At 40.2% G+C, this 16,080-nt stretch overlaps 1 pseudogene; it reads right to left on the bottom strand.

Moving 5' to 3' along the window:
* Positions 1-7,777: 7,777 nt before the first annotated feature.
* LOC107591882 (beta-1,3-N-acetylglucosaminyltransferase lunatic fringe-like) lies at positions 7,778-15,794 on the bottom strand (annotated as a pseudogene).
* Positions 15,795-16,080: the final 286 nt, after the last annotated feature.

The following is a 16,080-nucleotide window of genomic DNA, read 5'->3' as shown; positions in this document are numbered from 1 at the left end:
TATGCCTTTTTATATTTTTTTCTCTCCTCACTGCAGGGTACCTAAAATCTACCTTGCAGCAGGCGCAATGATATTACGCAGCGAATGAAAATAGTCCCCAGCGCGCTCCCTGTGCAAGCAGGTGGTCATGTTGGTTATGTTGACAGAAGTTAGCCTATTTTCAGGCGCTGCGTAATATTGCGCTTGCTGCACCCACGGTACGGCAGCAAAGTTCCTTGATTATTATGCTGGAATGAGAGTATAGTTCCTAGCCATATCGGCCTAGAAAATCACAACTTTTCATTTTCCGTCGGTCTTGGTACACGATGTAACTACAGAAGAATCAAGTTTTAAATAGGAAAAATATAGAAACTCTTTGGTCATTTTTGAGCGAGATGCTAACGGTCTAATCAGATTCAATGATCTATGCTAAGCTACAGCTAAAAGTGCTACCGCCAGACCCGGAGATCGGCTGAATGGATTCAAAGACGGTAAAACTCAACTGTTTAACTTTTGAGTTAAACGGTTGGAAAATGAGCCTATTTTCAAAAATGGTGGAGTGTTCATTTAAGCTGGAAGTAACTGGTTTTAGCTGGTCTTCCAGCCTGGTTGAGCTGGTTTTATCTGGTCAGTCAGCTCGTGACCAGCTATGACCAGGCTGGACGACCAGCTAAAACCAGCCAACTAGCTTAGGCTGGTTTTAGCTGTTTTATGTTTTGTTTTGGGGGGTTTTTTCCCCGAAGGAAATCTAAACAGAAATATTTTAAATAGCAACAAAATGACTAATACTTAAACTAAAATTAAAACAAAGTATTAAAAAATGAAAGTTAGGACTATTGCCATCAATATTTTTCCTTTCTATGTCAGTTTATGGACTACCTGTGCATTTAAATACTTTTGAACACAACTCAACTAAAATTATCCAAAATATGATAATGGTTTGGTAAATATAATAAGGTGGTACTAAGTTTTTTGGGGGTTTTTCAGTCACCACAGTTTTTAATCACGTTACTGCATAACTTAATTTATTTGGAGAAAGACGTCAGACAAAAATGTGTAAAACTTTTTTCCCCCGAAGGAAATCTAAACAGAAATATTTTAAATAGCAACAAAATGACTAATACTTCAACTAAAATTAAAACAAAGTATTAAAAAATGAAAGTTAGGACTATTGCCATCAATATTTTTCCTTTCTATGTCAGTTTATGGACTACCTGTGCATTTAAATACTTTTGAACACAACTCAACTAAAATTATCCAAAATATGATAATGTTTGGTAAATATAATAAGGTGGTACTAAGTTTTTTTGGGTTTTTTCAGTCACCACAGTTTTTAATCACGTTACTGCATAACTTAATTTATTTGGAGAAAGACGTCAGACAAAAATGTGTAAAACTTTATTTTATTGTCCTTGTTACACATTGCATGTACTTACAATAGTAATAACAGTAAAGGTCTCATACTTTTAGATACGCTGTTATTTGTAAATGCTAATGCTTATGTTAGCTTTTAATATACGGTTTTATCCTGATTAAAGCTTTAATACAGTACGGCAACTGCACGCGCGTTCATGTTTAACGCTTCTCATAGCTATGTGAAAATAAGTGTATAATTGGAACAGTTTATTGTTGGAGCTGAGCTCAATGAGAGAAAGAGAAAGAGATGCAGAGCAGTGGACGCGAGGAACAGTATTAAGAACCTCTGCTTTAGAACATTGATTTTGAAACTTGTGAATCCATTAGAATCGTTAGAAGACAGAATCACGATTCATATATGAATGGATTTTTACGTGCACCTCTAGTTTTCTCTTCCTCTTCTCTAAAGCAGCGCAGCATGGCCTCGCCCCCTTTGCTGCCTTTTCCCGAAGGCAGGGTTTATCAGGGTTTGTGACGTCATGAACCCGGGAAGTAACTTGTAGTCCCTGCCAGCCGTTTTTGGCATTAAACTGACAGAATTTTAAAAGACGATATCTCCGTTTTCATTGAACTTTCAGATTCGTAACTGCAGATATTGTTTATGCTCGAACAACAACATTACACACTAACTAACGTTTAAGTACTTAAATTACACTGTAACAAGGACACCTTAAAATAAACTTGTAAAAAAAGTTTTGCAATGTTAAAATTCAGCTCATCTAAGAACATAGTATAAAATTTTAGCACTTTTACTAAAAATTTCACTGATCTTAGGTCTTTTCTATGGGCTGTTCTGTAAAGCCTCAGCTAGCAATGGTAACCAATGAGGGTGGAGCTTAACAGAAGTTCAGTTAGGTTCTTTCCACACCCTCAAAACGCATCATATCTGTCAAATGCTTGATCAGAGCGGTCTCTTGTGTGTAAATTCCCTTTACACTCCACCTTGATGGACAAGATTTTGAGTCACGGTGACATGACAGGTTCCTCAGAGCCATACAGAGGAACAGCTGTATTCAGGGGGTCTGCATACCTATTCCTCACACCCCACTGCCTCTTTTTAACATCATTCTCCACCAGCAGGAAGGAGCAGGCCACTCTGAATAGCGCTATCCTGTTGTTCCCTCACCCTTGTTTAAGAGCAGTGTGGAGAAGCAGTCATTCCTCCAGTGCTGGCTTTGATTGTCATTTAACTTCAAACTCAACCCATTGCTCTTCTCTAATACCCACACCATTCAGAAACATCTAAGACCATTTATTCTGAGCCATACGCCCTTTTCTTACCCATTTCGTCAGCTTTATTCCCCCTCACTGTTGTGATTTATATACCTCAGTGTTCTTTCCCACCACAGCACAAGAACAAAGGAAAGTTAACAAGGTATAACCCACATTAGTGCACTACGCTGCCCCTGAATACCCCAAAATACCTCAAGAATGAACAACAGCAGGAAGACCGGCTCTACACCAAAACAGCATTGTGCTAAAGGGCAAGTGAGTTGAGCTCTGTAGTCAAAGCTGACATGAGTAATTTCTTTTAAAGGAGGTTTGGTCTGTTGTGTTCGTTATGAAATGCAAAAACTGAAACCTTGATGAGAGCAGCAGTTGGGTTTTTACTCATAGCAGTTGGTTGTTGTTATTATTGATTGCTGTCCTGTCATGAACTTTCGCAGGATGTTAAACAAACTGATGATGTTAGAGTGAATAAACATGTTTTTCAGTTAATGGCACCATTCTGTCCTGGCCTGAGCGAAGTCTGTAAGTTTAACTGATTTTCTGCTTATTTGCATCCTGCTCTGCATCAAAAATCACCAATAGATCACTTTCACCTAAAACTAGTTCATGCACTCATTCCAGCCTCAGGAGAACCACATTTTATGCCACTGGATGAACTTCAGTACCTCATATGACTTTAGCAGGATATTTCTATATCCGTGCATGTTTAGAAATATGTATTGGCATGCATGCATTCATTCATTCTGATTCCCTTTGCAATCAAAGCTTGAAGCTGTTAAATGTTATAATACTTATAATATTTGTTTTTATAAAATTATTGAAATAATGCTTAATAATTTTAAAATTATAAAACAAACTATAAAAAAATATTTTTTGTTATAGTTTTAGTTAATAACACTGGGTCAAAATTTATGAACTAATACTTATAAAAATATTATTTTTCATTTTTTTTTTAAAGGCGGCATTTGATGTTGCCAGTGACTTTCAAGCTCTTTGATTGTTGTTGAACTACTTGCATTTTTAAGTGAAAGCGTAAAAGTAGCTTAAGCATCAGTGGAAATGTTCTTAGTACATGACGTACATGAAACTGTCTGTTTCAATTGAAAACAGTCAGGTGTTAATTTATGCAGATGTATGCCAGACACTGATGAAAGGAGTTGGAAAATGGCCCATAGAAAGATCATATTTTCCAGAATAAGCCGTTGGAAAGATCTGCTTGTAACTAGCAACCAGGCAAATGGAAAGAAGTAGAGAATGAGATCACACAAAACACGTACCCTCACCGTTGGCAGAACATCATCTCTTAGTGTTTTTTCAAATGTGTGCAGGTTTGTTAAATGAGGAACAAAACCTTGAAATTAGCTGATTGTTTTTTGTCATCCAGGTGAGAGTTCATCAAGGCAGCTTTACCAAGGAAGTCAAAAGAAATCCAAGTTACAGACGAATTAACCGCTGAATGAATGAATGTTGAGCACATGGGACACCCAGGAGACGTCTCTCAGCATGTTTGATAACCCTCCATGAGAATCCCTGAAACAGACATTTTTGTTCTGTGAGGTAAAGCCTCTTTGGCAGTGGATATCTGATAGCTGGATTAGGAGACAGTTGCTCAGTTCCTTTGAGCACGTTCATGGGGATTTCAGCTCTGGCCAGTGGCTGGGAGGCCTGGAGAACTTGCATGCTGCTTGCTTGCCTGCTTGCTGACTGTTAATTTCAGCCTTAAAGAGCTGAGAGAAGACAGTGTTAGTCACTGCTGTCACTTAACATAAAAGCAACCTTGCTGTGGCTTCCGGTTTATTGAATACTCATTTTATTGTAAAAATAACAATATACAGCATAAAATAGCTTAATAGCTCAACACCTTAATAGCTGCATAGGCTTTGAATTGTGCATAGACAAACACCACTTTTTATTCAGAAAATGTCAATCAGATTTAAATAATGCTATAGTGAAATTAACGTCTTTATGAAAGGGATTCTTTTTGAAGAATCAGCAAGAAGGCTGTCTGATCAATATCTAACAGAAGTTTTCACAATGAATTTCCAAGCACTTTCACTTCATTGAACACATTTTTTTTTTTTTTTTTTTTTGCACTTTATCAAACATAGAACATGCATCCGGATGTAAGTGAGAAAAAAAAATCCAGTCAAAGACAGATAATATCAGTAAAGTTCAATATGAATTTAATTTTAACAGAAAGGAGCATAAAAATATTGCTGTGATCAGTTTCTTGAGTTCAGAAGGTCTGAGAACGTAAAGATGTGGACCACAGGGCCCTCTGACTCATAAAATTGCTGCCATCTTCCAAGAAACCGTGCAACGGTTGCTTTGCTCAAGCAGCCATTTATTTGTCTGGCAAACCACTATGTGGTTTTGTGGCCTGATGTTTTCACATTCAGTGTTTTCGTTGGGCTCTCTGAGGTGAAACTGGCACCGCAATATACATCAAGGTCAAGTGTCAAAGGAAGGGATCGGTTGTGTTTTAATCCAAGACTTCATTGATTTTTGTTTTAGACTTTAGAGTCATTTTCCAGTCTCTTTTGGACCCAGACATTGTGTGGTCCAAATGTATTTCACGCAAGAGTGAAGAAGCAGTCAAAACAGACCTCAAGGCTTTAATTACGAATGAGAATTTGCAACGAGGATGAGAACGGAAAGGGATTCTGTTTCTAAAATTTGGTTCTGTGATGTTTGTTATACCAACCAGTGGTTAGCAGAAGTCATTAATAAGCCCTTCAAGTTGATGAATGGCTTGGATATTTGGGTGTAGCTTACACATATTCCTCACTATGATTCTGAGGTCATAAGCAAGTAGTTTTGGTTATGGTACAGACGGTTTTGTTCATATGCACTAAAGACAATGTTTTGTGTACGGAAGGGTTCGAGACACCCGGTTTCTTTTAACTGATAACTGTCGCAGCAGTATTTAGGCAGTTATCTTTCCTTCAGAAAGATAACTTTCTCTGGCTGGCTGCCTTGCTTGAGTGCTTTGCATAATTCAATCTCGCTCTCCACCTTGAATGTAAATGTAGTATTTAACTTAAACAAAAAGATGTTGGGCTTCCTGGAACGCAGACTTCAAGATGAATACCCATAATCATAGGTTTGGTGTATTACAGTACAGTGGGAGCAAACACATGCCCAAATGTGTCTGATACTTCGGCTCTTGCAGACATGGTTTCTGACATCTGCAACCACATATGAACTGTGTGAAGTCTGTGAAGAGGGTTTTGGGAGGAAGAAATATGATTCAGGACCATTGAAGGAAGTCTTTTTGGTGCAGTGGTTGATTTTGAGGTGATCTGTGTCTCAGGCTTACCCTAAAGAATGCAGAAATCCCCTCTCTGCCCTCAGACTCATGGGAAAACAGGCAGTCGTGGCTTAAGAATATAAACTCTCACACCATTAAAACAGGCACAGATGTGACTTAATAAAAACATGATTATGTTTGTTGTAAGATCTTAGTGATCTGACTGGAATGTTAAAAAAAAATAGTGGTTTTAAAAGTATATTGAATTATGTCTTTGGGGTGTGGAATTAGTGTTTGGGATTGAGTTCTCAAAATATGACCTCATCCTGTTATTAATGTTTAAGGAATAAAGGATTTGTATCATCTTGCAATAACATTTACAACATCTCTGTTGATGACCTCCCATTTATGTGGAGGAATTCTTTGATCTGGAGCAATACAAGACTTCATAACGTATTAAGTCATCCAAAGAAAGAAACCAAGCTTCATTTCTAGGCTTTTTCCATTTTTGCTGCACGTATTACTGATTCAGACTATGAAGAGCACGTTATATTCTTTCTTTGTTTACTTTTTCAATGAGACCAGACAAGACAAGAATCATTAAAGATTTCACAGCAAAAAGATGTCTACCATGACCTGACAATTGACATTTTTAGAATTGTACCAAAAGGCTTTTTACTTATGTACTCATTTACCAGCCTATTTATATATATATATATATATATATATATATATAATGGCGCAGGCTGATGGCTCATTAACGCAAACTGATGATATTCACAGCATTAAACTTGGCATAAGCTGATTGGTTCCTGTTGCATACGGAGCCAATGAGCTTACTGCTTTACATTTAAATGGCTGGTTAGCATTCACTAGAGCATTTCGCAGCTTGCTTTTAGAGTTCCTCTGAAACCCTCCATCTTCCCCAGCTCCATCTGTATAGATCTGCTACTGGTTATTATATATGCTATTTATGCAGCAGCAGTATGTCTTAAATACTCACAGCACCGTATCAGTGTATGTATTGGCAGAACATACATTAACATTTTCATATCCATTATCATGCTAAAATCTTCTGAGAGTTGTCATGATAGAACTATATTAAAACATATAATATTCCACAATACAACATTTTAATGTAGCGAAGCCATTTAAACAGGGTCACATTTTGCTGAATTAAGGGAATGACACAGTTTAACTTGCTCTTCACCTATATTTTCCAGGCCTCAAATGATGTGACTATAGTGTGTTGAAAGGCCCGGTAGTGAGGAAATGTTCTTTCCCATGGCAATTGATGTAGAATAATAAATTATGTGTGAGTGAGACTAAACTTTCAAGTGTGTTTCATTAATACAAGCAACACAGAACGGGTCAGTGCCAGCACTCAAAACCCACGAGGGGCCGGGTTTGTTTTGTTTGCGTGCTTCAGTAACAGATCACAACAGTTTTGACAGAGTAAGAGACACTGGCCTCTGAACCTCTGCGGTCTGGCAATGATTTTACTCCAAATGATTGATGCAAGTCGTCTTGTGTTGTACTATAGTAGTGAGTGGGTCCTTTTTGCTGTTTGCCTTCGATGTTGTTGAAAGTGATAGTTCACCAAAAAATGAAAATGATGTTATTGTTTACTCACTGGAAGGAAATGTTTTTAAAAATGATCATGCTCTTCCATACAATTAAAGTAGATGGTGACATCAGTGCCCAATCACCATCTACATTCATTTGTGGCTGCAAAAAAGGCACCATAAACGTGATAAATGTGGTCTATAATAATCATATGATAAATTTGTGAGAAACATACTAAAATTAAAGTTTTGTATGTATTGTAGGTTTTAATTGTAGGTGAACTACCATCTGAAATATGTAGTGTATCAGCTGAAAGAAAACAAGAGTGCAGGAAAGTTTCTTAGCGAATATGCTGCTTTATTCAAAAGCTGAATGGTGAATTACCAAGGCATCCCATGGTAACAATATCAGGATTGTGATCCCTGAGAGGACAACATTTGAACAAACAAATCCAGATACTGGAATATAAATTACAGCCATTAGCAAAATTCAGAGCATTAAAAAACATTTTAGAGGAATCATCAGAACTAGGTCTGATCCATCGGTGACCAAAATGCAAATAATATCTAAACAACTATGTACAAATACAATTGATTTAAAATGGCACAGTACATAAATACTGCTTTAAAATAAAATATACATGCTCACCCAATATGGGTCATTCCCATAGAGAAACTGCAACTCTGTTAGGATCACTGTTGTTGCTCATGTAAAGCTCTCACTTAACATGTTTTGTATAGTTGGCATAGTGATGTCCTACTGTCAGCCGTGAATGAATGGGGAAAACTGTGGCTCTAAGCCAGACTACTCTGTGCAAAAGAGATCCGAGAACTCAGATCTGTGCTATAAACACATCTTAAACTTTAGCTGCCATCTGTTTTAACAACGTACATTGTGTTGACAGTGGCCCTGGTGCCAATTCAAAAGAGTAAACGGCATAAAGTGACTGCTAGGGATACTTTACTTGAGCAAGCAACAGTTAATTAAAACCAAGCTGTGCAACTCCCACTTAAGTACATCTTTGAGCAAAGCTAAAAAACAATTATAATAATAAACCATGCCAAAAATCTCATATCTATTTGCCAAGATTGTGTGAATGCATTGGCATTAAATAATATAAAGATCTAAAAAATTAGGGCACTTGATACATTTTCACACAGCTTTAAGATGCCCAGACGATTTAGGGAGAAAAGTGCTCAATCCTCATACACCACAGATTAAAATAACCTGACAGCATATTTGGAAAATTTTGCTATTGCCAGCACAAAATGTCATAAAAAAAAAACTAATAGCAATAATAATTATAATAACACTGACATCAAAGAAATCAATTCACAAAAAAAATGGACCTTCATGTCATTAATTTTGTCCGGAGTCCTTTAGAACTAGATAATAAAGCACCCATGTTACTTATTTTCTTCGAATATTTTAAAGAATTCAATCATTAAATCAAACCTGAGGGAAAGAACATCCTGAACGGCATTTGGAGATAATAAAATATAAAGTATGCACTAATTTGCTAATTAGAATTTAAAACTAAGCAGGCAAAAGGCTTGGGCATACTAGACCGTTACATTCTATGAGAATTGCAAATGAGATACAAGCAACAGTAATCACATAAAGCAAAACTGATTGCCTGCAAAGCTTGGAGCTGAAAGCATCCTTCTGAAAGCCAGGCCCTTCGTAATGTCCGAGTTGGACAGGAAGCTCAGGCACCAGGCAGGAAGGAACTGTTTAAAGGTGGGCCGCACAGCAGCCCACTATAACCACTGAAGGCCGTGCGCCACTGCAGAGTAAATACAGCAGCCTCACGGCCCAATACCACACTGGTCCCTCATGCCTTTCAGATACCGAGGCAGTGAGGGACGAGGATACAACAGAGGAGCCGGTCACCCTAATAGGTAACCTGAGGAGGGCACCACGGAGTGTCTGGGTACAGCAGACAGTGCACTGACTTAAACCTGAGAGAGAATAAAAATTAGACGTTAGATTTGTACATGCACACAAATTTAGATAAAAGCAACATCTAAATATCTAAATACCTGGATGGGTCCTCCTCAACAGAGAAAGCTCCTTTCATGTTGATGATATTCCTCTTGTTTTCAAACATTCCATAACTCAATGTAATCTAAATGAAATGATATGAAACACTCCATTAATAGAACAATACTTCATTTTACAGAACTAAGATGGGCTTATATATCAAGCTGTCACTGAAGTTCCTCACCTGTTTGTGTACTTCTGATTTGGACACCTGTTGCAGGTTCTCCAAGTGAGAGTGGAACAAGCTGCTTCGGGTCAAAGGGACCCCAAGAACTGACTCGATGATGTAGCCGATGGTACAGTCATCAGGAAGACGGATCTTCTCAGCAGTGTTCATGAAATGGCCACCACTGTCATAAAAAGAGTAAAGTAAGTCAACATAAAATCTACTATCATCTTAAAGCATTGAATATGCTCGTAGATGCTGCATTAGGTTAGTTGAGAGGTTTTTGCACCTTGCCCAAGGGCTCATCTTCAAAGCTAGCCCACGGCTGACACAGAAGCCTGCACCTCCCGTAGCAAACCAGAAATTGACAGGTCTCTGCAATGGAGAAACAAAAACATTGGTTTCTATTCTTAAGGCTCCTTTTCATTTTTACAACCAGTGTGTGTGTGTGTGTGTGTGTGTGTAGTGTCTTCATGTTCACATAGTTGTCATCATCCACATGACAGAACCACCTAAACCAGAAAGAGATATCATTAGAACATCCAATATGGTATTTATAACGTAAAAAATAATCATGCAATGCTTACTTTTTTCCAGACTCAATGAACTTGTCGTACTCAACAGCCATCTTGCAGGACAGAGCCTGGCGGCTGTGGGCAGCAGAGCAGTTGGTGTTGATAGCATGGCTTCCTGTGTGGACAAGAGGACAGATACATTGTCAATGCTCATGTAATGCTCCACTTATGTCTATCACTTGGAAATGCCCATTATCTAAGAGGTCAGGTGACTCTGCACGCACCCTTTTCCAAACTGTGTGCATATAAAAGTGGGAATGTCTGCTTCTTTCTAGCCTTGTGACTTCCGCTTAAGGAAGCTGCACTCACCGATTTTCTTCTTCAGTTCCTCATCTTCGCCATCCGTGAAGATGTATGTCTGCGAAAACAAGACAAAGCCCAGTTAGCTCTATCAATGGAGTCACACAAGTTCATCAATGAATCACTGCACTAGAGCAAAGACGAAACAGGAATTGGCGTGTTCCAAACTGGAATCATGTGTCTTGGAGAGCTATTTATTCCAAGCGGACTGATTAGGAACCATTGTCTGGGTTTTACGCCATGGAAAACTCAGCAAGTTAAACAAGCCAAACTCTACCCCCCAAAATAAAGGCTCCTTGTTCTTGTTGTCAATCTCTCCATAGCAACTGCTCTGCACCCCAAAGCATCCCAGGCCCAGAACAAAGCGGGGAGCAGACCACCCCACTTACCCCCACCACCCTCAACACTCCACCCCCATTCCATTGCCCCTCACCACCTCCCAAGTCTTTCCATTCTTCATCCCTCTATCCACTTCAGACATGTTAAAATGTCCCAAAAAGGAATGGCCAAGTCATCTGGAAGAAAAGAAAGAAGCACCAGGTCCCATTCTCCCAGACATACTCGAATTGATGAATATACATTCACACCAGTGTGCTTTCACTGACGTCTGACCCCTCAGGGTTTTGTTAACATTAAAATAGAAGGGGTGGGATTAGGAGCTCATTGTGGAAGATAAGACAGAGCAGGTGCGAGGCGGCAGCCCCGGCTCAAAGAAGCCATTGAGAAGACGACGCCACACGCCTCAGACAGACTGATGAAAAGGCGGCGTGCCCCTGGCCATGCACTGCCGTTAACCTGTTTGCTTTCTACCTCAGGTGAGACAGCAACTGCCACCCGCCGCCTTATCACAGCCACGTGTCTGAACAGGTCAACCTGCCCACGCCCAACTGGCCTTGAACATCTTGTACACCTACGCTACAAAAATTTTCTCTTATGAGCTTCAGCTGTTTTGTGATCTTTATCTCAAGAGTGAATTATTTTCTCTTTTTTTTCATTCCCCCTTTCACAGTTGCATTTTTTGAATGTTCAAACATTGCCAGATAATGTTTGATTGGTTTGCAGAACAAACTCTGAGCAGATGTTTAGCGCAGCACTCTAGGGCCAAGGCCCAAGGCCTATGTTTGTTCAGGGAGGGCTGGCGGTTGGACCGGGTAAAGAATCAGAGGCTGGTGCTGTTTGCGTAGCGTTCTGCTGAAAGGACAGACTAATCACACAGGCAGCTGCCAAGGCAGACTGGGCACTGACAGAGAGAGAAACCCGATTAGCTGATTAGTGCATAACAATGTGTGTGTGTGGCCCACACACCCCCAATCCTGCTCCCACTGTTCCTATGCATAGAGACAATAAGGAGTGGGTAAAGCCGTCACTGGGTAAATCCTAAATATGTTTGCCTGGATTTGCATACAGCTGCAGTGGTTAACTAAAGAGAGGCCTCTCGTGGCACATGACTTTTTCTCGGTTTCCCTTTTATTGAAGATACTGTGAGCCAAAATGACCCTTTTTTTGGTTTCTTTCATAAATGTCAAGTCTTTTCTTCAAAATGCCGTTTTCCCAGCATTGTCGTCACACAAGAATGGATGAGGGTTTTTCGTTCGGTTGTTTGGAGTTCTGATGACCGGGCAGAGATTGGTAGGGCTTCCCACCCTGCCAAAGGAAGGTCTGGCATAGGGCAGGGTGAGTGTGGAGCCTGGCTGTCTGTCTCCTTCTACCCGGGAAGGAAGTAGAGAGATGTTACTCCCTCTATTACACCAAACAGCCGTGCTCCCTCTACCTGTGCCAATAAGAGACCAGAAACTTGCACAGACTCGTGCCACAACAGATCTACACTGTTTTCACTCTCTTGTCTTCAACCCATAGAAACTACTGCCACAAACAGTAAATTTTTATACAGTTAAGTATTTCAGATAGAGATAATGAGGTTGATCGTGGTGCTTTATTTGCAGCGAGCAAGTTTGCATTTGATCTGAATGGCATTTGGTAGCTATCTGTGTAACTGGACACCGGATACTGCAGCAGTGGCACAGGCTGTTCTCTCATTGTTGTGAATTTCTCTCACTGGGGAAGCTGCATTGTTCCAGGGGGGAAATTTAGAGAAACAGAGGAAGCCAGAAGCTGCAGCGTGAACAATTCAAAATGGAGCAGATCTGACTGAAAAGAGTCCTGACTCATCAAGTCAAGACAATTATAAAGCATGCTTTTAATAATCAAAAACCAAGTGCTCAGAAAGCAACTGAGCTCTAGGGATTCATTCTCTTATAAAAATACTGATAATTCCAGTGTATTAACAAGGGTAGGGGAGCTTCTAGCTGACCGCGACTAACTCTAAACAAAGACAAGACAGTTTCCCACCCAGAAGAGCCACAGGCTGCCATGAGTGTCAACAGCAGGCACAGATTGGATCTGCTCTCAGTGTTTACATGTAAACAGCCCAAGACTGTAAGCTGTTCATTACCCCTCAATGCAGCACCTGAAGTAGGTAAGCGGGTTGGAAAGATCCTTTCTACAGAAGTTTCTAACCCCTATGAACACGTTCACAGTGTCGGTCATGCATCATCTCACTTGACATATGTGACAAAGTTCCCATGCTGTGGGTCTAACACAGCCTGGCCCGTTGAAACTCTTGTCTGGTGCCAGCCATTGTGGCAAGAGGCCAAACAGTACACCGGAGTCCTTGGGATAATCCTCGGCCGTTCAGATGACAATAACTGGGATTTAACATACTCGGGTGTTGCACAGATGAATGTAGAAATAATTTGAGAGCGTCTCTCCGTGTGCACATGTTGAGAATGCGAGGATTCATATAGCTTGCATTAGAGCCATCTTTTGTTCTCTGAGACCCAGCCACCTGGCACTCATTCTCCAGGAACTCCCCCTTGTATTCTGGGCTGCACTGGTCTTTTATGTCTGTGCTGCTCCCCACCAGCTGCTGCTATTAATCCCTGCTGTTAACTCTCTCTTCTGTGGGTTAACTTCCATCAACTCCTGTACTGAGTAAACTTAGTCTTAGTTTTCAGTCTCCTGTAGTGGTCATATCAGTTTAGCTGGACAGTGAAAGACAAATCTGAGCTGACTGAATGAGAGCAGAGGCTAAAGAGGTCTGATTTAAATTTTCCACTTTCCACATGCAACGATATTCACAGAAATGCCACAAACATAATGTTCTTTGTACTGAGACCCTGCGAGTATATAAAAGTGTTGCTATGGCTGTGTCATATTCAAATTACAATAATAAAACCCCTTTTGTCTAAGGTGTGAGGGAAACTGATTGTGACAGAGCCCCAAGGCAAATTAAACTGACTTTTGTAAAATATATGTATAAACTACTCTAGGTGGTGGTTAAAATCATTTTGACTGCTCTGCGCTTGCTGCTGTCGATGTGCCGAGAGTGCTTTTGTGCTGGCTGCAAAAGAGGCCTGTTTCTCAGAGCTGTATTTTCATTCTGTGAGCTACTCTGCGTGCAGCTGAAAAGCCTTCCCTTGCCTATAGATGCTGTCCCTTTGTGCCCCCCAGCATCTCCATAACGAAGACTCTCTTGTCCCACCGTTTGGGTAGCTTGACCCAGCCTCTGCTCCAGATCCCCGGTTCCCATGGAGAGTGGGAGACAAGGGGCTGGCAAAACTTTTCTTTCCCCCTTCAGAAAGATGCTTTGTTAGTGCTGAGAAGGGGACAGCTCTGAAGCTGCTGCTGTGATGCATCCTTAGCCCTGGTGCATTCACGGGGACACCCCAAACAATGGAGCAGGAGGGGAGAAAGGGGGAACCTTACAGCCAACCATTGCTCTGTGAGCAATACAGCAACTGCTGCAGAAAGCACTATGAATCTGAGTTTTAGAATGTGTTTTTTTTATATGCCAGGCAGATATATATGGATTTTTGGTCCCTTAATAACAATGTACAACGTTTGTATTTGTTTTGTGATCCTGCTTGTAGATACACATTATTAGTATTAATACTATAGATTGGCTGATAATAGGTTTGACCAACTTTTATTTATTTATTTATTTATTTATTTTTATTCAATAAAATACAATAAACGTACAACCCTTTAAATTGAAAAAAAATCATGCATAAATGAAATTGCATTAATAATGAATAATAAAGTATTTAAGCTACATTGAAAATGTATCCATTTACGCATATCAGTTATCAGCCAATTAAACAAACCTAATCTGTATTGGTCCTAAAAAGCAATACTGAGCCATCTCCAATTAAAACTGTTAACTATATTATTATTTAACAAAGACAGTAGGCTAATGTAAAATGTAGCTGGATTTCAAACACTCGGAATATTAACTAAATTCATAGCTAAAAGTGGCATAAAGTAAAGCAAGGTGTTTGAAGCGGAAAGACAGTGCACACCATTTATCATTAATATCACGCTGGGGAAAATCCCCTTTGTTTCCTGCTGGTAAAATATGTAACCAATGAGTGCAACAACTTATACAAACAGTTTGTAACAGTGTAAACGGGCATACCTGCCGCATGTTTCTGGATATCCAGGTGTCCAGCAGTAGATCCAGTCTGGACCGGTGAAACTTCTTAGTGGTCTTCACTGCGATGAAGATGTCATCCGCGCTGATGTCCTCAGCAGGCGGCGCGTCTGTCGTCGCTCCGGACGCCTCGCTGGGCTTATCCGCTTCCCTCCTGCTGCGGGTCAGCTTTGAAAAATAGGCAGAGAATCCTTTCTTTCCATTCTGCTCAGGCTGAGCTCCATCATCAGCCTCTGATTCCCCCAGACTCTGGAGCGAGCGCAAGCCGATCTCACTCTCGTTCTGCATCCCGTCTGTCTCAGTCCGCTGATGCTGCGACAGAAATAACAGTAGCGCAAGACAGGTGACCGTCGCTCCCGCGAGAGAGAGCACAGCTTTCCTGCCGTACGTTTTCGACATGTTTATCAAACTCTAAGAGAAGGACGCTCTCTTTGTGATACACACAGCATTAATCTAAACCTCCCTCCAATAGCCTACTCTAAAAAAACAAGCGTGTCGTCCGACTGTAACATAGTAGCGCTGAGAGTCTCCTCATTGAAACTCGGAGGGGCTTTTATAAACTGCCCACAGCATTGGTCACGCCCAGTGGGCGGGGCATTGATGGCTATTGTGCTGTGGGAACCGCAGAGAGGACGCGTTAAAGGACAGCAGGCGAGGGACAAAGAGGGGGAGGGGGAAGAGCACAAACAGGCGTAAACATTTGCAAAGTGCATGTTCTTATTAAACAAACTATGTATTCATGTGCTGCATCACTGTTAATTGCATGTTTTTCATTATCAGGAGAAGGCTGAAAATAATTGTTCAAATTTGTGTAGGCCTGAATCTGTATATACATTTTCAGAGGAAACAACATTTAATTAATTAATTCATTCATTCATTCATTCATTCATTCATTCATTGTCTAATGTTTAACATGTAATTATTTTAAGTGGCAACTTGGGATATATTTTTAGTGAAAACACTGCATTTCTGCCTGTTACAAGTGTAGCACAGATTTTATTCATCTTAACATGACTCTAAGCATATAGGCCTATACAGAATAAATAAGTGGGGTCATATTTTCCAC

Source organism: Sinocyclocheilus grahami, unplaced genomic scaffold (genome assembly GCF_001515645.1).
Source record: "Sinocyclocheilus grahami isolate Dianchi unplaced genomic scaffold, SAMN03320097.WGS_v1.1 scaffold9.1, whole genome shotgun sequence".
Taxonomy (NCBI): Eukaryota; Metazoa; Chordata; class Actinopteri; order Cypriniformes; family Cyprinidae; genus Sinocyclocheilus; species Sinocyclocheilus grahami.
This window is presented reverse-complemented; position numbering and strand designations above follow the sequence as displayed.